Below are 23,109 nucleotides of genomic sequence, written 5' to 3'. Positions count from 1 at the left end.
ATCCCGACATTCACTCTAGGCTTCTTGACTCCTATCTTCCTGCTCTTTGCTCAGAAATAATCTAAATTGAGCAAGGAGAGCAGAGAAAGGGAAGAGGGTTAAGGGTTCAATTATTAGCCAAAAGGTTGGTGCCTCACAAAACAGGCCTGCTCCTTGAGAACACTACAGTGCACACAGGGGGTCAGTAAAAGCCAAGGCAGCCCAATTCTTCCAAATGAGATGAAGCTTTCTAAAAACAAGCTTCGTTGTTACAGCGACTTATAATTTGTAACTTAGATTCTTTGTTGGAATGCCCTAAGTGAGGGTCTCTAACAAAGGAACTCTATTAAGAGACTCAGACAGCCAAGTACGCATCACTTGCACTCACAGCAACTAATTCGAGGGGAAGGAAGAGAAGGGAAGGAGAAGAGAAGGCTGGCAGGACAGAATTCAGCTGGGGAGCCTCCCTTAAAATCATCCTTTCCTTAAAACTCCACAATGCCAATGACGAGGGCTGTAATGACTCTAATCAGATAACCAGAGGTGTAGAGTTTCTTCGGGGAAGGGGGAGGCGGAGTGGGGCCGAATGGACACGGGGGATCCCTGATCCAGGTAGTCAGTCCTCCTAATGTGAAGGGCCTTATGGCTCCAGCTAACCACTAGTGTGCTCTCTACTCACCCAAGGCCTGGTTTCAAGCACAGTAGGTCATCCATTCACAAAGGAAGTAGCGCCTCCTCTTCTCAAACCCAGCCCTTGCATCCTAAGGTAACCCCCAAGTTCACCCCCTCCCCTCGATGCATCTTCCCCCTCCCTACCCTGGATGCTCAGAGGGCCAGGCCAGCTGGCAGTGAACCTGAACGCAGCTCTGAGCTCCAGAAGATCCCCTGTGGGACTGTAGAAGGGCAGTGGGTGTGGAGGTGATGCAGCAGGGTGTGGAGCCTCTAGTTCGCAGGGTGACTGAAACGCCTGAGGGAATGAGTTTTGAGGTAAAGGGAGGGGCATGGAAAGGGAGACCCAGGAACCTTGCCAAAACTGCCTTGGTGAGGCGAGAGCCAGCAAGGCTCCTCCTCTCTAATAGATTTTATTCCTTCGCTGTCTTTACATTTTATAATATCCGGCTATCATAAAGAGACAGCGAAAGAGGTGAAACTCAGTACTCCTGCATTCCTACTTGATGGACCAAAAACCAAACTTGTTAATGCTGAAAAATGCCGAAATTTCATCCTTGACACTTCCACAATTTTCCCAGTCATCCAGTTCCTGCTTGCACAGCAAGCATAATTTCTTGCTTATCCTCTCAGGGATATTATTTCTTCCACTTTTTATACAAATAAGGAAATTCCAAATACATTCCACTGCATCTTGGTTTTTTCACTTCACGTATGTCATAGTGATTTTCACATAAATACAGAAAGAGCTTCTTCCTTTTTTGCTTTGCAGCAGAGAATTCCGTTATATGATCTGCCATAATATGTATCTTGCCGTACAAATAATGCTGCAATAATTGTCATTCTGTATCTGACATTTCAAATGGGTGTAAGTACTTTCTATACATGGAATTGCTGAAGCAGTCCATGTGATGACTGTTGATAATTCTGATGGATCTTGCCTAATATACATTCCCACCAGCATGCCACAATGGTCTGGCTTCTCACCCTATTGCAACCACTTTGTATTATAATACAATAATGACAATAACAATAATAACAAACCCATTACCTTCCAGTAGGACTAGAACTGCTCTGCAAGATTTTCTTGGTTGTAATGTTCACGGAAACAGATTGCTAGGCCTTTCTTCTGCAATGCCATTGTGTGGGTTTGAACCACCAACCTTTAGGTTACTAGTAGAGCACAAACCTTATTGGTCACTGAGGGACCTTTACATCAACATAGGCTTCAGGAAAATGACACATTCAAATATTAACATAAAGTAAACAAGCCATTGTAAGATCATCCAAATCATATTTAGTCCAATGCAGTCACCCAGAATTTGAAAAATAAGTAGCTATTTAAGACTCTACCTATACTTGATGCAGCAAAATTAAAACTTCAGATATGGGAGAAAACAAATATGTAAAAAAAATACAATAGAGGTAGAAGCTTAAATCAATAGAAATTGGTAGATTATTAGATAAATAGTGTTCGGCTAACTGGGTAGACATTCAAGAAAATAAAAGCTTAGATCAATATATCACCTGTGATGCTTATTTCAAATAGATATAAGATTTTAAAGTAAAAAATGAAAAATAAAACCAAATATAATTACTAGAAATGCCAAAACAAAAGTTTGTATAACTTTGGAGTAGAAAACCAATTTCGACATAAAATTTAGAAACAATGCAAGTTTGACATAACCTACTACATTAAAAAAATTCTTTCCGGACATACTTACATTCTCTTTATGAAGAAACAAGACCCACCCATCTAAGGTCACTTGATCTTTGATAAAAGACAAAAGTGAATTAAATGGGGAAAAGACAGTCTTTTTAAAAAATTATCCTGGCAAACTGGGTGTCCATCTGTTAAAAAATGAAGCAAGACCCATACCTTACACCATGCAAAAAAATTAATTCAAAATGGATCAAAGATCTAAATATAAAACCAAACACCTTAAAGATCATAGAATAAAAAATGGGTCAATGCTAACCTAAAACAAAAAAAAAAAATGCTATGAGTTCTAATATATGGTATAAATATGATAAAATCCAATAATTAAAAATGCACAAACACCAGAAGATAAGCTAGATAACTGGAATTGTCTAAAAATTAAACACTTAATGCTCATCAAAAGACTTCACCAAAAGGGTAAAAAGTGATTCCACAGACTGGGAAAAAAAAAATTGGCTATGAGATATCTGACAAAGGTCTAGCCTCTAAAAAAAAAAATTGGCTATGAGATATCTAACAAAGGTCTAGCCTCTAAAATCTATAGGAAAATCCAACACCTCTACAGCAAAAAGGCAAATAATCCAATTAAAACATAGGCTAAGGATATGAACAGACACTTCACCAAGAAAACATTCAGGCAGCTAAATAACAGACACTTGAGGAAATGCTTGTGATCACTAGCCATTAAACATTAGAGAATTGCAAATTAAAATTACTTTGCAATACCATGTCACCCCAGCATTAGTGGCATGAATCAAAAAATCAGAAAATAACAAATGTTGGAGAGGCTTCAGAAAGACTGGAATTCTCATGCACTCTTGGAATGCAAAACAGTACAACCATTGAGAAACAATATAGATGCTTCCTTAAAAAGTTAGAAATAGAAGTACCATATGATCTAGCAATCCCACACCTGGAAATATGTTCTAGAGAAATAAGAGCTGTCACAGGACTAGATATATGCACACTCACGTGCTTTGCATCGTTATTCACTATAGCAAAAAGATGCAAACAACCTAAGTGTCCATTAACAGATGAATGGATAAACAAACTATGGTACATACACACAATGGAATATTATGAAACAATAGAGAACAATGATGACTGTGAAATATCTTACAACATGGATGAATCTGGAGAGCATTATGCTGAGTGAAATAAGCTGATGGCAAAAAGACAAATATTGTATGAGAACTCATGAAAAGGTTTATATATGGAGAGAAAGAAACTTTGATGGTTACAAGGGAGGGGCGTTATGCGGAGGTAAAAACACTAACTAAACAACTGATAAGTGGTAAATTTGCTAACAGGTAAGACTGTACAGAACACTGTACTTGACCAAGCAAAGTTGTAGGAGATTCATAGACACACCCAGAATCCCTGAGGGACCGAATTACTGGGCTGATGGCTGGGGACCACGGTCTTGGGGGGCGTTTAGCTCGATTGAAGCAACACACTTTATGAAGAAAATGTCCTAGATCCTACTTTAGTGAGTAGCACCTAGGGTCTTAAAAGCTTGTGAGTGGCCATCTAAGATACGTCTACTGGTCCTGTCATGTCTGGAGCAAGGGAGAATGAAGAAAACCATACACAAAAAGAAAGATTAGTCCAAAGAACTCATGGACCACAACTACCACAGCCACCAGCAGACAGAAAAGACAATAGTTTGATTTTCCTTATAACTCCATAATTGGTCTTAACCAAAAACTAAACAGGCTGCGGTTGATTCCTGCTCAGGGTGACCCGCTCAGTTGCTGGTGGTTTTGAATTGCCAAAAGCTGAGCAGTTGATCACTTTAAGCACTGTGCCACAAGGACTCTGACATAGGTTTGGGAAGATAAATATCTTCTTTATGTTACCAGTATTAGGCAACTATTCCAAAAAACATCTGCAAATTCTGTTCTTACTTGGATTCCATTTATAATAGGACTGGTAGTGGTGAGACTCAAACCCACAGCTCCGCAGAGACTGGAGTCTAAATCCAGTGCCTTTAACCACTCTGCCACACTACCGCACACACTGACACCTTTTAAATCCTAATGTTTACAAAGAAAAAAGAATGTTTTCCAACAAGTTATTCTTTTCCTAGAACAGGTTTACACGCTAGTTGTCCAAAACAACAATAGATAACAGCTAAAATTTATTAGGAACTTATTATGTGCCATGCACTCTCCTTACATTTATTGTCATTCAGTCCTCCTACCTGCCTCAGAAGGTAGGTACTTTTACTGTGATCTGCATTTGCCTGATGGAGAACATGAGGCACAGAGATGATAAGTAACTTGCTGGATGCAACCCAGCAGGAAGTGATGTTTAAAGTGGAGTGGAAAACTTCACTCTGTTGTATATTTATTTACTTAAGAGTAAATCCTGAAATGATTTTGTTCAAGGTTATTGTGACAAACTCAGAACAGCAAACTTATGTATGACGTAGATTCAGTTCCTTTTGGGGCGTGAAAATGTATAGCGTATAAAAACCTAATGCTTCAGAAAGTTCACTGAAGCTTGAAATTGTTCGAATTGAGAGCTTTGCTAAAAGTTGCTGGTGTAACTGCCTCGGTGCAGTGGCAGCCAATCAGTCTCATAAACTGAAGGTCCTGAGTTCAAGCCTTAGGAGGGTGCACAGGTTTTCTGTCTCTTCTACATACACGCATTGAAAAAGAAACCTGGTAGTAGGCGACATTATTCCACTCATCAAGTTTTTGAGTATGAAGCACAGATTCCAGAACTAACTCTCAATCAATTTCATGTGATGCAATTATAAACGGACCTGCACAAAATGTGATTTTTTAACACTCTGCCAAGGAATTCATCAAGAACTTTATCCTTCTCCCTTGGTAATAAGACATCTTTTCAATACACTGACTACAGTACAACCTAATACCAAACTCTGGATTAGTTACCTATTGTTACTGTACCAAGTTACCACAAATTTAATGGCTTAAAAAACCCACAAATTTATTATCTTACATTTCTGGAGGTCAGAAGTCTGAAATGGGTTCTGTGCAGGACCAGATTAAGGCATATGAGGGGCCTAAATTTTTTTTTTTTTTTTTTTTAAACACTAAGACTCTGTGGTGCACCCTCCTCTGCTTACTCAGGCATTCCAACAGGACATGTGAGTTACATGTAAACATACGTGTGTGTCTTAGCTGTCCATGATGTAATTCCTTTTTAAATGTGACTGTAATATTAGAGACTGAACACAAAAGTGACACATGCCATTTTAGCAGAATGAGATGAACTAGATTATAAAAAAGTTTTAGTGGATGTGGGGTACTAAAATTTTTACTATATAACTAATTTTCTACAAAAAGAATATTCCCCATATTCTAAATCAAAGAAAATGAGAAGGGATGCAGGGCCACAATGGTGGAATACTCAAATGCTTCCAGTGTCCTTCTTACAACAAAGGCCAAAAAAACAAGTGAATCCATTACATATATGACAAGCTAGGAACCCTGAGCATGAAAGGCAAAGTTAAGAAATTGGACTGAGTGAGGGGGAGGGAGAGACCGTGCATAAGCAGCAAGGAGATGCAAAGCCTGCTGCAGCACCTCAGTCCCAATTCCTTGGCGCTACTGCAGCGGGGCTGATGCTAGTTTTCGGGGACACTGCTGCTTCAGCGAAAGAAGGCAAGCAAAGTCCCCCACCCCTGACCCTGCGGCATGTCTGCAGCAGGGCTGGATGTGGTGTTTGGGACGCGGAAGCTTCAGGCAAAGAAGGCAAGCGCAGGACGCAGCCCTAACCCCCTGCGGCAATCTCGGTGGGGACACAGCCAAAGCACACAGGCTACACACAACACTTGAATCTGAGATAAAACAACGCCCTTGGAGCAAGACAAGTGATTTTGTCTAATTTATCCCGGATCTAAAAGCTCCTCCTTTTGAAAGAACTTCCTCTTATCTTATCCCTCCTCCCTCTGCCCCCGCCGGCTTCATTAACAGTTGATTACCCAGGGCCTGAGGTATATCTTGCTTTGCTCCCTGAACCATTTCCCTGGCCTTGGAGCATCGTCAGTCACATGATTATAGTGCTGTTGGCCTGTTCCTATGTGATGTACAAGAGAGAACTAAGTATGCGGCTATACCCAATCTGTCTGAAATGAAAAGGAAAATATACTTGTTATTGTTTACAAAATTTATAAAATGGCAACAATTTCATTTAGTGCCCTAGCTGTTAACTTCCACCACGGTGCTTGTATTTCCTTGTGTCCTGTCTGCTTGGCGTCTATGGGTCTTTGCTTTGGAAACTGGTGCCTGTTTTGTTGATGTCCTAAGCACATGCTTACCATGTTTATTGGGTAATCTGTTCCTGGTCCTTTGGGTATAAACTGAAGGTAATGGCACCGATGTATTCCTTCTGAAGACTCTGGTGGAGAATTCATTTCTCGACTTTTATGGCTTCTAGAGGCCACCAACATTCTTTGGCTCAAGGCTACATCACTCTGACCTCTGCATCTGTGGTCTCATTTCCTTTTCTGACTCTAGCCCTCAAGTCATCTTCTTCTAAGGGACCTGTGATTATATTGGGTCCACCCAGGAAATCGAGATTAATTTTTCCATGGCAACATCCTCAACTTAATCGAATCTGCAAAGTCCTTTTTGCCCTGTAAGGTAACATATTCACAGTTTTTGGATATCTCAACATGGAAATCTTTGCTGGGGCATTATTACACCTACCAGTCTGCCCTCTGGTCTCCAAATATTCACACCTGTCCCTCATGCAAAAACATTCATTTCATCCCAACATCCCCCCAAATCTCAGTCCATTACAGTATCAACTCAAAGTCCAAAATCTCATCTAAATCTCTTCAGCTCAAAAGTCCCAAATCTTTTCACTTAAATTCTCTAAATTAGGTAAGGCTGAGGCTCTGAGTATAATCCATCCTGAGATAAAATTCCCCTCTATCAGTGAATCTGTGAAATTTAAGAAATAAGTTATCTGCTCCCAAGAATACAGTGATGGGACAGGTATAAGGTAATAGTTATAGACATTCCAATTAAAAATGGATGAAATTGAAAGAAAAGAAAGGAGCCATTGGTCTCAAGAAAGACATTCCAATTAAAAATGGATGAAATTGAAAGAAAAGAAAGGAGCCATTGGTCTCAAGAAATGTCTAAATCTAGCCAGGCAAAAAACATTAGCTTTCAAGGCCTGGAACTAAGGTTCTGTGGTTTTATGGTTCTGCCATTGGAGTCATCCTTTCACAGTCATCCTCCCATTTTCATAAAGGTAGCATGTGTTTACAGCTGAGTAGTTTTATCAGCCTGCTGCCTGTTTGAGAAATATTAGGAGTGTGAGACAGGGATTGAGGGGTATGTGATTTATTGAGGGAGTCTTCTTTAAGGATGGGAAAGGAAAGTAGCCAAGCAATAATATGTTCTTAGGTAAAGTCTGGATTTGGCCTGACCCATGTCATTATGACTTGGAGTCAACTCATTGGCAATGGGTTTGGGTTTTTGTTTGTTTGTTTTATGTGAAAGGGGCACTGGGACATAAATCGCAGAGCCGAGTTGTCCTTGAGTCAAGGGGTTTGAGCTTTTGCACTTACCACCTCCTCCAGTCAGTCACTGGTTGCTGCTGGGAATGGAGTGGTGGCATAATCTACTAGGTGTCTCCAAACCAAGGACATTTCACCGGAGAAGGTCACAGGTGTAAACCTTTGGGGAGTTGGATGCAGTGGCTGTAAAAAGAAAGTGGGAAAATAAAGAAGTTGGTAGGGATACTAAGGTCATGGACTACTGTAAAACAATTAGATGAGTGGAAGATACTCTAGGTTTGTAATTTTACAACTGAAGTGTGAATGTCCCATATGTCATCTCTTCATTTAGGAAAAAGAACATATTTTATTTACTTGCTAGTATAAATCACTCATTTTGTTTTAACGCTTGGAACTTTTTTCTGTAGATTTTAGATAATACTTAGTGTTGTTGAAAGAATTGAGTACTTGACACAAAACAATTGTTCAAAAATAAGAATAATGAGAACAATGATAGAAGTGTGGTTCCTAGGTGGCACATTTGGTTTGCACTGAACTGCTAGCCTAAAGTTGGAGGTTCCAACCCACCCAGTGGTACCTTAGAAGATGGGCTGAGTGATCTGCTTTCACAAAGGTTATAGCCAAGAAAATCCTATGGAGCACTTCTACTGTGTAATGCATGGAGTCCCGATGAGTTGGAATCGACTCCTCAGCAAGTAACATCAACAACAACGATGATGATGAACTTTAATGATTGCTTTTTTATGTGCCAGATACCTTTCTAAAGTATTTTATGTATATTTACTCATTAAGTCCTCGCATCAACTCTGTTAGATAGGCTTATTATTATTTACATTTCACGTATTGGAAATTGAGTCCCAGTGAGCTAAAGCAATTTGTCAAAGTTCCCTTAGCTATTATGAAGAGCAGCTGGGGAACGGATATAGGTGGTGTGACCTAGTTCAACATGGTCCCACTCAAAATGAACAGAGGTGAGGTCTAGACATGGTTGGGGGACAATTTTCTAATTACAAACAAGTCCAGGTTACAAAAGTCCAACTTACATACAACTTTTAGTAATGAATCATCCTTTATAAAGCCTATTATATTAAAAATTTGAGTTATATACAACGAATTGAAACAACAAACGGGTGCAACTTTGTGATTTGCATCAAAATATATTATTATTACATTAAAGACGATTTAGTGTATCTGGAAGTGTTTAATGTTTTTTACACATAAAAAAAAATACCAAAAAACCAAACCCATTGCTGATGAGTAGATTTGGACTCATAGCTACCCCATAGACAGAGTATAACTGCTCCATACAGTTTCCACGGAGTGTCTGGTGGATTCGAACTGCTGACCTTTTTTGATTAGCAGCTATAGCTCTTAACCACTATGCTACTGGGGTTTCCATAATACAGTTTCGAAGGAGCGCCTAGTGGATTGGAACTGCTAACCTTTTGGTTAGTAGACATAGCACTTTACCGCTGGGCCACCAGGGTTTCCACATATAGAAAGGTAGTACCCAAAATACTAAATTATATACTAAAACAAACATTTGACTAAATGACATTAGATATGAACCATACCTAACTGTTCCGATTTACATACAATTTTGTTTCTACCTTACTTAAAAACTGAATTCAAATGTACTGGCCTGTCAAATTGATACATAAGTTTCTAATGCTCAAAGTAAGGTACAAAACAGTTCCTAGACAGGCACCAGTCTGCAGACCACAATTTGAACAGCGCTAATGTGATGACCATGAGTCAGAATCATCTTCACTGCACCTGACAGCAGCAACAATGAGGACGTAAGATATACTAGAGAGGAGCCCTAGTGGTGAGGTGGTTAAAAGGTCAGCTGCTATCCAAAAGGTTGGTTGTTCAAATCTACCAGCTAGGAGGCGGGGCCAAGATGGCGGACTAGGTAGACACTACCTCGGATCCCTCTTGCAACAAAGACTCGGAAAAACAAGTGAATTGATCACATACATAACAATCTATGAACCCTGAACAACAAACACAGATTTAGAGACAGAAAACGAACAAACACGGGGATGCAGCAACTGTTTTCGGAGCGTGGAGCCAGCGTCCCAGTCAGCGGATTTTCTGGAAAAACAAGTTTCCCAGTGATGGCTCCGAGACAGCAGTCGATATCAAACCACATAAAGAAGCAGACCATGACAGCTTCTACAACCCCCCAAACAAAAGAATCAAAATCTTTCCCAAATGAAGATACAATCCTGGAATTATCAGATACAGAATATAAAAAACTAATTTCCAGAATGCTTCAAGACATCAGAAACGAAATAAGGCAAAGTGCAGAAAAAGCCAAGGAACACAGTGATAAAACAGTTGAAGAACTCAAAAAGATTATTCAAGAACATAGTGGAAAAATTAATCAGTTGCAAGAATCCATAGAGAGACAGCATGTACAAAACCAAAAGATTAACAATAAAATTACAGAATTAGACAACACAATAGGAAGTCAGAGGAGCAGACTCGAGCAATTAGAATGCAGACTGGGAAATCTGGAGGACCAGGGAATTAACACCAACATAGCTGGAAAAAAATCAGATAAAAGAATTTAAAAAAATGAAGAAACCCTAAGAATCATGTGGGACTCTATCAAGAAGGATAACTTGCGGGTGATTGGAGTCCCAGAACAGGGAGGGAGGACAGAAAACATAGAGAAAATAGTTGAAGATCTCCTGACAGAAAACTTCCCTGACATCATGAAAGACGAAAGGATATCTATCCAAGATGCTCATCGAACTCCATTTAAGACTGATCCAAAAAGAAAAACACCAAGACATATTATCATCGAACTTGCCAAAACCAAAGATAAAGAGAAAATTTTAAAAGCAGCCAGGGAGAAAAGAAAGGTCACCTTCAAGGGAGAATCAATAAGAATAAGTTCAGACTACTCAGCAGAAACCATGCAGGCAAGAAGGGAATGGGATGACATATACAGAGCACTGAAGGAGAAAAACTGCCAGCCAAGGATCATATATCCAGCAAAACTCTCTCTGAAATATAAAGGCGAAATTAAGATATTTACAGATAAACACAAGTTTAGAGAATTTGCAAAAACCAAACCAAAGCTACAAGAAATACTAAAGGATATTATTTGGTCAGAAAACCAATAATATCAGATACCAGCACAACAGAAGGTCACAAAACAGAACATCCTGATATCAACTCAAATAGGGAAATCACAAAAACAAATTAAGATTAATTAAAAAAAAAAAAAAGCTCATAACAGGGAATCACTGAAGTCAATATGTAAAAGATCACAATAATCAAAAAGAGGGACTAAATACAGGTGGCATAGAACTGCCATATGGAGAGTGATACCAGGCGATATAGAACAACACAAGTTAGGTTTTTATTTAGAAAAATAGGGGTAAATATTAAGGTAACCACAAAGAGGTATAACAACTCCATAACTCAAGATAAAAGCCAAGAAAAACGTAACAACTCAACAAACATAAAGTCAAACACTACAAAAATGAGGATCTCACAATTTACTAAGAAAAACATCTCAGCACAAAAAAGTATGTGGAAAAATGAAATTGTCAACAACACACATAAAAAGGCATCAAAATGACAACACTAAACACTTATTTATCTATAATTATGCTGAAGGTAAATGGACTAAATGCACCAATAAAGAGACAGAGAGTCTCGGACTGGATAAAGAAACACGATCCGTCTATATGCTGCCTACAAGAGACACACCTTAGACTTAGAGACACAAACAAACTAAAACTCAAAGGGTGGAAAAAAAATATATCAAGCAAACAATAAGCAAAAAAGAAGAGGAGTAGCGATATTAATTTCTGACAAAATAGACTTTAGACTTAAATCCACCACAAAGGATAAAGAAGGACACTATATAATGATAAAAGGGACAATTGATCAGGAAGACATAACCATATTAAATATTTATGCACCCAATGACAGGGCTGCAAGATACATGAATCAAATTTTAACAGAACTGAAAAGTGAGATAGACACCTCCACAATTATAGTAGGAGACTTCAACACACCACTTTCGGAGAACGACAGGACATCCAGAAAGATGCTCAATAGAGACACGGAAGACCTAATTACAACAATCAACCAACTTGACCTCATTGACTTATACAGAACTCTCCACCCAACTGCTGCAAAGTATACTTTTTTTTCTAGTGCACATGGAACATTCTCTAGAGTAGACCACATATTAGGTCATAAAACAAACCTTTGCAGAATCCAAAACATCGAAATATTACAAAGCATCTTCTCAGACCACAAGGCAATAAAAGTAGAAATCAATAACAGAAAAACTAGGGAAAAGAAATCAAATACTTGGAAACTGAACAATACCCTCCTGAAAAAAGACTGGGTTATAGAAGACATCAAGGAGGGAATAAGGAAATTCATAGAATGCAACAAGAATGAAAATACTTCCTATCAAAACCTCTGGGACACAGCAAAAGCAGTGCTCAGAGGCCAATTTATATCGATAAATGCACAAATACAAAAAGAAGAAAGAACCAAAATCAGAGGACTGTCCCTACAACTTGAACAAATAGAAAGTGAGCAACAAAAGAATCCATCAGGCACCAGAAGAAAACAAATAATAAAAATTAGAGCTGAACTAAATGAATTAGAGAACAGAAAAACAATTGAAAGAATTAACAAAGCCAAAAGCTGATTCCTTGAAAAAATTAACAAAATTGATAAACCATTGGCTAGACTGACTGAAGAAATACAGGAAAGGAAACAAATAACCCGAATAAGAAACGAGAAGGGCCACATCACAACAGACCCAACTGAAATTAAAAGAATCATATCGGATTATTACGAAAAATTGTACTCTAACAAATTTGCAAACCTAGAAGAAATGGATGAATTTCTGGAAAAACACTACCTACCTAAACTAACACATTCAGAAGTAGAACAACTAAATAGACCCATAACAAAAAAAGAGATTGAAACGGTAATCAAAAAACTCCCAACAAAAAAAAGCCCTGGCCCGAACGGCTTCACTGCAGAGTTCTACCAAACTTTCAGAGAAGAGTTAACACCACTACTAGTAAAGGTATTTCAAAGCATAGAAAATGACGGAATCCTACCCAACTCAATCTATGAAGCCACCATCTCCCTGATACCAAAACCAGGTAAAGACATTACAAAAAAAGAAAATTACAGACCTATATCCCTCATGAACATAGATGCAAAAATCCTCAACAAAATTCTAGCCAATAGAATGCAACAACATATCAAAAAAATAATTCACCACAATCAAGTGGGATTTATACCAGGTATGCAAGGCTGGTTTAATATCAGAAAAACCATTAATGTAATCCACCATATAAATAAAACAAAAGACAAAAAACACATGATCTTATCAATTGATGCAGAAAAGGCATTTGACAAAGTCCAACACCTTTTATGATAAAAACTCTCACCAAAATAGGAATTGAAGGAAAATTCCTCAACATAATAAAGGGCATCTATGCAAAGCCAACAGCCAACATCACTGCAAATGGAGAGAACCTGAAAGCATTTCCCTTGAGAACGGGAACCAGACAAGGATGCCCTTTATCACCGCTCTTATTCAACATCTTGCTAGAAGTCCTAGCCAGGGCAATTAGGCTAGACAAAGAAATAAAACGCATCCGGATCGGCAAGGAGGAAGTAAAATTATCACTATTTGCAGATGACATGATCTTATACACAGAAAACCCTAAGGAATCCTCCAGAAAACTACTGAAACTAATAGAAGAGTTTGGCAGAGTCTCAGGTTATAAGATAAACATACAAAAAACACTTGGATTCCTCTACATCAACAAAAAGAACACTGAAGAGGAAATAACCAAATCAATACCATTCACAGTAGCCCCCAAGAAGATAAAATACTTAGGAATAAATCTTACCAAGGATCTAAAAGACCTATACAAAGAAAACTACAAAGCTCTACTACAAGAAATTAAAAAGGACATACTTAAGTGGAAAAACATACCTTGCTCATGGATAGGAAGGCTTAACATAGTAAAAATGTCTATTCTACCAAAAGCCATCTATACATACAGTGCACTTCCGATCCAAATTCCAATGACATTTTTTAAGGTGATAGAGAAACAAATCACCAACTTCATATGGAAGGGAAAGAAGCCTCAGATAAGCAAAGCATTACTGAAAAAGAAGAAGAAAGTGGGAGGCCTCACTCTACCTGATTTCAGAACCTATTATACAGCCACAGTAGTCAAAACAGCCTGGTATTGGTACAACAACAGGCACATAGACCAGTGGAACAGAATTGAGAACCCAGATATAAATCCATCCACATATGAGCACCTGATATTTGACAAAGGCCCAGTGTCAGTTAATTGGGGAAAAGATAGTCTTTTTACCAAATGGTGCTGGCATAACTGGATATCCATTTGCAAAAAAATGAGACAGGACCCATACCTCACACCAAGCACAAAAACTAACTCCAAGTGGATCAAAGACCTAAACATAAAGACTAAAACGGTAAAGATCAAGAAAAAATAGGGACAACCCTAGAAGCCCTAATACAAGGCATAAACAGAATACAAAACATTACCAAAAATGATGAAGAGAAACCAGATAACTGGGAGCTCCTAAAAATCAAATACCTATGCTCATCTAAAGACTTTACCAAAAGAGTAAAAAGACCACCTACAGACTGGGAAAGAATTTTCAGCTATGACATCTCCAACCAGCGCCTGATCTCTAAAATCTACATGATTCTGTCAAAACTCAACCACAAAAAGACAAACAACCCAATCAAGAAGTGGGCAAAGGATATGAACACACACTTCACTAAAGAAGATATTCAGACAGCCAACAGATATATGAGAAAATGCTCTCGATCATTAGCCATTAGAGAAATGCAAATTAAAACTACGATGAGATTCCATCTCACTCCAACAAGGCTGACATTAATCCAAAAACACAAAATAATAAATATTGGAGAGGCTGCGGAGAGATTGGAACTCTTATACACTGCTGGTGGGAATGTCAAATGGTACAACCACTTTGGAAATCTATCTGGCGTTACCCTGAACAGTTAGAAATAAAACTACCATACAACCCAGAAATCCCACTCCTCGGAATATACCCTAGAGAAACAAGAGCCTTCACACAAACAGATATATGCACACCCATGTTTATTGCAGCTCTGTTTACAATAGCAAAAAGTTGGAAGCAACCAAGGTGTCCATCAGTGGATGAAAGGGTAAATAAATTGTGGTATGTTCACACAATGGAATACTACGCATCGATAAAGAACAGTGACGAATCTGTGAAACATTTCATAACATGGAGGAACCTGGAAGGCATTATGCTGAGCAAAATCAGTCAGAGGCAAAAGGACAAATATTGTATAAGACCACTGTTATAAGATCTTGAGAAATAGTATAAACTGAGAAGAACACATACTTTTGTGGTTACGAGGGGGGGAGTGAGGGAGGGAGGGAGGGAGAGGGTTTTTTACTGATTAATTAGTAGATAAGAACTGCCTTAGGTGAAGGGAAAGACAACACTCAATACATGGAAGGTCAGCTCAATTGGACTGGACCAAAAGCAAAGAAGTTTCCGGGATAAAATGAATGCTTCAAAGGTCAGCGGAGCAAGGGCGGGGGTTTGGGGACCATGGTTTAAGGGGACTTCTAAGTCAATTGGCAAAATAATTCTATTATGAAAACATTCTGCATCCCACTTTGAAATGAGGCATCTGGGGTCTTAAATGCTAACAAGCGGCCATCTAAGATGCAGCAATTGGTCTCAACCCACCTGGAGCAAAGGAAAATGAAGAACACCAAGGTCACACGACAACTAGGAGCCCAAGAAACAGAAAGGGCCACATGAACCAGAGACCTACATCATCCTGAGACCAGAAGAACTAGTTGGTGCCCGGCCACAATAGATGACTGCCCTGACAGGGAGCACAATAGAGAACCCCTGAGGGAGCAGATCAGTGGGACGCAGACCCCAAATTCTCATAAAAAGACCATACTTAATGGTCTGACTGAGACTAGAGGAATCCCGGCGGTCATGGTCCCCAAACCTTCTGTTGGCACAGGACAGGAACCATCCCCGAAGACAACTCATCAGACATGAAAGGGACTGGACAGTGGGTAGGAGAGAGATGCTGATGAAGAGTGAGCTAATTATATCAGGTGGACACTTGAGACTGTGTTGGCATCTCCTGTCTGGAGGGGGGATGGGAGGATAGAGAGAGTTGGAAGCTGGCAAAATTGTCACGAAAGGAGAGACTGGAAGGGCTGACTTGTTAGGGGGAGAGCAAGTGGGAGTACGGAGTAAGATGTATATAAACTTATATGTGACAGACTGACTTGATTTGTAAACGTTCACTTGAAGCTCAATAAAAGGTAATAAAAAAAAAAAAAATCTACCAGCTGCTCCTTGGAAACCCTATGAAGCAGTTCTTCTCTGTCCCAGAGGGTTACTAGAAGTTGGAATTCACTTGATGGCAGTGGGCTTGGCTTTTTTTGGAAGTGAGAAGATACTCAAGGAAATCCTTCTTCCTTCTTTTCTCTGTTTAAATTGAGGCTAGATTCATAGTGTGAAATACATAAAACTTAATTATTCAGATTTATTAAATATACATATATATACACGTATACATACATACCATGTGAACCAACATCCAGACCAAGATAAAGAAATTTGCAACTCCCAGGAGCTCCCTTATACTTTGTCCCAATCAATTCCAATCTTCTGACCTCTACTAGCATAGATTAGTTTTTCCTGTGCTTTGAAATATAAGAAATGAAATCATACAGTATGCACTCATTTGAGTATGGATTCTTTCACTCAATATGTTTTTTATTAGTTGCATCCATACTGTTTCTAGAAGCAATATTTCTTTCTTATTGCTCTTTCATATTCCATTGTATGAATACTGGACATCGCACTTTTTTCATTCATTTTACTGCTAGTATACATTTGAAATGGCTAATGCTGCTATGAACATTCTTTTATATGTCTTTCAAGGGCAATAACCATGCATTTTCTTCAGGTCTAATTGCTGCTGTGGACTTTCTGGGTTGTAGAGTGTATGCATATTTTGTTTGAGGGAATATTTCCAAATAGTGTCCAGTTCGGATGTACCAGTTAACAATCTCATCAGTAATGTATGAAAGTTTCAGTTCTGTATCATCAGAGATGCTAGATATCCTCAAGTTATTTTAACTAAAGCAGTTTTGGTGAAAGGTAGTATCATTTCATTGTGTTTGTTAATTTGCTTTAAGTATATTCTTTAGTGAAGTATATGTTTAGTCTTCGCTCTTTCTCATTGAGTTTCAGTCTTTTTTCTTAGTTTTTCATAACAGTTCTTCATCTATTCTACATAAGGGTCCTTTGTCAGATGTAAGTATTGAAATATCTTCTCCTAGACTGTGGTTAATCCCCTCTTCTTAAGGAGAAGGGAGCTTGAAAAACTTTGCAATAAGTGAAAAAAAGAAGAAGTGGATATAGAGACAAGTTGAAAACACAAGAGAAAATTCCATCATACATCTTTCCTGGTAGTTGAGGAAAAAATGGGCAAGGCAGTTTACTAGGGCAGGAAACTTGGAGTGGGAAAATGGGGTGTAATGTCCTAGGAGCAGAATGTGTTTTTGGTCTTCAATCTCTTTACTTATTTCCTGTTGTAGTTAAGAGGTTTAGAAATAGTGAGATTTGAAAGAGTGGATTTTTTGTCTGGTCAACTATTAGATGTACCAAAACCCTCTAGAAATATGGATAATATTTCAAGGAGGATCTTCATGAGGTTTCTTCCATGAGATAGGTGTGGCTCAGTAGGAGACTGTCCTTTCCTTGAGAGGGTTTGAAACCATGCACACTCACCTGCTTTTTACAATTCCCTACAGTTCTGTAGTTTTCTTCTTTTTTAATATACATTTTGGGTACTCATAGCTATTAAGCACACTATCCAATGGATTGCCTTGAAATGTTTCCCTGTTTTCACTCCATGCGTCTCCTCACCACCCATGGCACCTGTGTCAGCACATGGAAAACACAGAAAAAGGAAGGAAATCGAAAAAAACAAAATTGCTTGCTCAGAATTCCCTCAAAGGGAAGCAAGAAGCCCACCACCACATTAACCTGCTCACTAATCCTCTTCACCCTTTTGCAAGTGTCATTGAAGAGCAAGACAGAAAAAGAAGGACTGAAAGAAGAGAAAAAGAACAGGCTCAATCATTTCATTTGAAATTCCCTTAGTTTTCTGAGCACGTTTTGGAGCGTGAAAGAGCCAGAGGTTACTAAGCAGAAAAGTATCACCCTGTTTTACCTATTCCTCCCCTTTGTCACCGTCTCTGTCCACTACCTACCCATCCACGGTCTCCGAATACTGAATTCCATTTTCAGACATAGGCGGCAACGGAGCCCTTATAATTTTGTCTCTGAGCAAGTGTATAATATAGAATAAGACAAAATATTTGAGATCACATCAGCCATGATAATATTTTGAAGAGAGACTGAAATGGCCATTTTCAGGCTACAGAAAGAGCTCAGTTGGGAGAGCAGTAGACTAAAGATCTGAAGGTCCCTCACTTGATTCAGGGTTTCTACAACTTAAGTGGATTTTGCATAATTACTTTCTTAAAAAGCATCTGTATTCCAAGGCTATGGGTTCTAATGGAACTGAAAACTTCAGCTACTAACAAAATATCTGTGTTTCCAACCTACCAGGTGCTCAGGGAGAGAAAAACATCGCTGTCAGCTTCTATAAAGATTTTGAGCCTAGGAAACCACATGGAGCAGTTCTACCCTGTCCATAGGGTTGCCATGAGTCAGAATCGATTGGGTGACAATGGATTTGTTTTGGTTTGGTTCTGAGGTGTTCCACCAAACGCTAACTGACATTTTGCATATTTTATTTACAATTTTGAAAATAAGGAACTGAAATTTAATGAGGAAACCTAGGAACTGATGGAGTACAGAATTCCAATATGCTACATGTTTTGCACTTATGATTCATTTCTGTTCTGATATTACATATTTTGTGTGTGGTGACGTCTACCACAGTCTCCACTAGACAGAGTCCAGTACAGCTAGATGGTGCCTGGCTACCACCACTGACTGCACTGATAGGGATCACAACAGAGGATGTCAGACAAATATGGAGGAAAATGTAGAACAAAATTCTAACTCACAAAAAAAGACCAGATTTGTTGGCCTGACAGAGACAGAAGAAACACCAAGAGTATGGCCCCTGGACACCATTTTAGCTCAGTAATGAAGTCACTCTCAAGGTTCAACCCTCAGCCATAGATCAGGCAAGCCCATTAAACTAAATGAGAATAAAGGGGCACACCAGCTCAGGGACAAGGACTAGAAGGCAGGAGGGGATAAGAAAGCCAGTAATAGGGAATCCAAGGTGGAGAAGGGAGAGTGTTGATATATCATAGGGTTGTTAACCAATGTAATAAAACAACATGTGTACTAACTGTTTAATGAGAAACTAGTTTTTTCTGTAAACCTTCATCTAAAGTACAATTTTAAAAAAAAGTAAATAAGGAACTGAAATTCAATGTGGAAACCTAGAAACTGATGGAGCAAGGAATCCTATATGCTACATGTTGTTGCACTTACGATTTTCATTACTGTTCTGATATTAGTATTATGTGTGTGGGGAAAGAGATAGTTTTAACCACAAGAAATGTGTTTAAAATCCTGTAGAAAAAGAATCACTACACTATATAAGAAAAGTTCCTGGCTGGCTTAAACAGTTTGTGCTCGGTAACCTAATGGTAACCGAAAGGTTGGCAATTGGGACTTACTCAGCAGCACCGTGGAAGAAAAGGCCTAGCAATCTGCTTCCTTAAAAATTGTTGTTGGTTGCTATCCAGGCAATTCTGACTGATGTCGATCCCATGTGGTGACCCCATGTGTTAGCTGTTATCTTAAAGGAAGCAGATGGCCGACCTTTTCTTCCACTGGAACCACCAATCTTTAGGATAGCAATCAGCTGCAATTGTGCCCCTGGTAATCCTTAAAGATTTAACCAAAAACTCAAAACGATTGTGGTGGAGCTAATTTCCACTCACAGCTGTAATCTTTCCCAGAGCTGACTGACTGACTGCTTTCTTTCTCCCAAATAGCCCTGGTTGGTTCGAACTGGCCAGCCTTTTGGTTAGCAGTCCAGTGCTTAATCATAGGGCAGCTCCTTACAGATTATAGCCAAAGAACCCTTATGGAGCAATTCTGCTCTATAACACATGGGATCTCTGTCCATGAGTTGGAATTAATTTGAGGGCAACAGAGGAATACCCATCCAGCACCAAAAGGGAATTTCTTACCTTCCTCCATTCCAATTTCTTATTTTCCTTCTATCTCCCACAGTGAGAGCCCTGGTTACCAACAACCTCAAAATATGTACTTATTTTCTCAAGCCTAAAATTTACACAAAATTATATCAGAATTGCTGCCTCCATTAACCTTACTATTGCTGTGAAGTCCATTCTAATAGCTACCCTATAGGACAGAATAGAACTGCCCCATAAGGTTTCAAAGGAGCACCTGGTGGATTCTAACTGCCGACATATTGGTTAGCAGCCGTAGCTCTTAAACAGTATGCCACCCATAGCATTACTTAAAAAAAAAAAAAGAAAAAGAACTGCTATGTACAGTTTAATATTTGCTTGCCACTCTTTTTGTCTTACAGTGAGGACAAAGCACTCTTTTTCCTCCTATGTGGATGTTATTCTTTCAAATTACGTTAGTTTTATTTGTTTCTATTTGTCTTTAATTTTACAGTATTTTCACAAACACTTGAGTTGGTTTTATATACTTATTTGCCTCTGTAAAACACTAATATGTTCCCAAGAGTCAAAAGAATACAAAAAGTTATATTCAGACAAGTTCCAAGAGAATGTTGTAACATGTGATTCACCCAGGCCATGGAATGGAAGCAGGCTCCAGGCAATCTGGTGGAAGAACATTGACTAGGAACAGCATCTTTCTTTATAGCACTAAGGTATCCTTCCCTGGGTGTGTCCACATATGAATGTGTGCAGCGTATGGAATTGGACGTAGAGTGATTTTATCCTTACTTAGTCCTCAAAGACCCTGAAAATAGTTATGAAGACTCCTCTGAGACAGGTTGTTAGCCAGCAGCATGGGTCAGTGGTGGAGCACTGTGCTTAGCATGCATTAAAGCTTTGGGTTCAAGCCCCACTATCTTCACTTTTCTTTCCTCAGAACGCAGGCTCAAAGATCTTACTCTCAGAACCTTACTTCTTTCTTGAGTTGTTTTGGCCTTGGCATTTCTTTCTTAACTAACTCATCAAGACTGTGGTACTCAAAGTTATTTGTTGTCATCTATTATCCACATATTCTCTCCAAGCACTCGGAACAATCACTGGTATATGGGCCACCGCCTGCACACCCATTTAGTAGGGCTTGGGGGAAAGCTGAATGTTAAGAGGCTAGAGAATCTGAAAGAAGAAAAACCTGCTCTAGTGCTTGGGAAAAATCAATGTTCCTTCTGTGGAATGAAGAACACAGGATTCTCAAATAATGTCAGGAAAAGAAGAATTCAGTCCTACCAAAGAAGAGACCCTTTTCTTTGCCTCTTCTCCTTCTCTGTCATGTTCTAAAACATTGAGAAGTAGATGCTTAACCCAGGTTTAGGCGGTAGAGGCAAAGACTCACTGCCAAGTCTTGTACACCTCTCATTCATGGACGTGGATATGGAGACATGGATATAGAGCGGAAAGAAACCATGGAAGAGCATAGCAATGTCTTTGTCCAGCTGTCCTGAACTCAGTCTCTGGGTGGCTGAGAGAATCTCACTCTTGAAGAGGCTGCCGAAGAAGAAACGGAGCACAAATCCTAAACACTCATGGGTCAAAAGAGGAGAGCACAGACGCATTAACCCAAAGACCTCAGATAAGGTCAACATTGTTCAGGACAGTTGCCACTTTCTTGTGGAATGATTCTACTTTTCCCTAAGAATGTTTTCAATCACTGATCCTGAGAATAAAAATAACAATCTGGATGAATCAATGTAGATTTGATCATACAACCCAGAATAAGAACTAAAAAGATTTTTGTGTTTTGACCTAAATAGGAGAAAATCTTTTAGAGGGGCCCTGCAGAGGAAGGCTTGAAGGCAAGGAAAATGCTAGTTTCTCTGTGGGAAGGAGGTATCGATTATGGTAGAAGAGGTGAGAAGCCAGATGACCCAGAGGTCTTTTATAATGCATCACCCCCCATTCTTCTTCTATCCAAAAGCTGTAACTATCTACCTTCTATCAGTCTGTCACAGGCCATCCCTAAGCCAATTTTGAGGTCACCTACTTGACTTGAGAAGGACTAACCTACATTGCCTCTGAGCCTATACTAGGACTAAGGAAAACATGACTGAGAATGTAGTTATTAGCAATTGTACAGAGTCTCTGACTTTCTGTGGTCACAGTCCCCTCTTTAGACTCCTTCTGAGCTGAGAGCAGGATGTGAAGAGTAGAGGGGCCAGATAGAATTACTTTAGGAAAATGTTGTGTTTCCGTAGCCTTCATTTAAAACTTAGAAATATGTGGAGCAAACAAATGGAAGCTTTCTTTTTTATTTTCATTTCAAGCAAAACCTAGTAAACTTCTCCAGTTGCAGTGGTGCTTAATCTCAAAGCTGAGTGCTCATCCCGCTTCTCTCAACACTGCTCCCACCACATCCACCCACTGAAATCAGGAAATCCCTGCAGTTCCCACTGAAGCCACCAATACCAACAACGCCTGAATCACAAACAAAAATTTAACCTAGTGTGCCTCCTCCACAGTGCTCAGCATGTCTACCCCGGAAGGAAAGAACAGTGAATCACTCTCAATGGCCAGGCAGTCTGGGGGAAAAGGAACCGAATCCTCTTCTGGAACAAGCCTCCTTCTCTTTTCCTTGCCCTCTTCCTCTCTCTCATTTTTCTCTTTATTTCATTTCACCCCACTCCACCCCACCTCTTTCCTCTCTCTCTCAGCTGATGCTCCTCTCTCTCCTCCTTTTTCCCTCCTCTGCACTCCAGAATGACATTTACACAATATTTTAGCACACTCCTAGGCCCATACAAACCCATTTTAAACTCTGTATTGAGATTCACATGCAGTTGATATCTTTGCCATATCACTTGATAATTTCTTCCCTCCCCTAATAGACCTAGTGTAACATCTCCCCAGCATAGGCCCAGGCTCCTTCAGGCCAACTGTAGAGTTGGGAGAAA

The 23,109-nt window shown here is 39.3% G+C and overlaps 1 non-coding gene and 1 pseudogene across 1 annotated transcript; both read right to left on the bottom strand.

Moving 5' to 3' along the window:
- Positions 1-23,109, bottom strand: part of LOC126062099 (etoposide-induced protein 2.4 homolog) — a 268,050-nt pseudogene that overhangs the window by 12,202 nt on the left and 232,739 nt on the right.
- Positions 4,299-4,380, bottom strand: TRNAL-UAG (transfer RNA leucine (anticodon UAG)). Its single transcript has one exon. It is a non-coding gene; the product is annotated as a tRNA-Leu (tRNA).

This window comes from Elephas maximus, chromosome 1 (assembly GCF_024166365.1).
Source record: "Elephas maximus indicus isolate mEleMax1 chromosome 1, mEleMax1 primary haplotype, whole genome shotgun sequence".
NCBI lineage: Eukaryota > Metazoa > Chordata > Mammalia > Proboscidea > Elephantidae > Elephas > Elephas maximus.
Note: the sequence above shows the minus strand (reverse complement) of the source record. Positions and strands in the feature narration are given on the sequence as shown.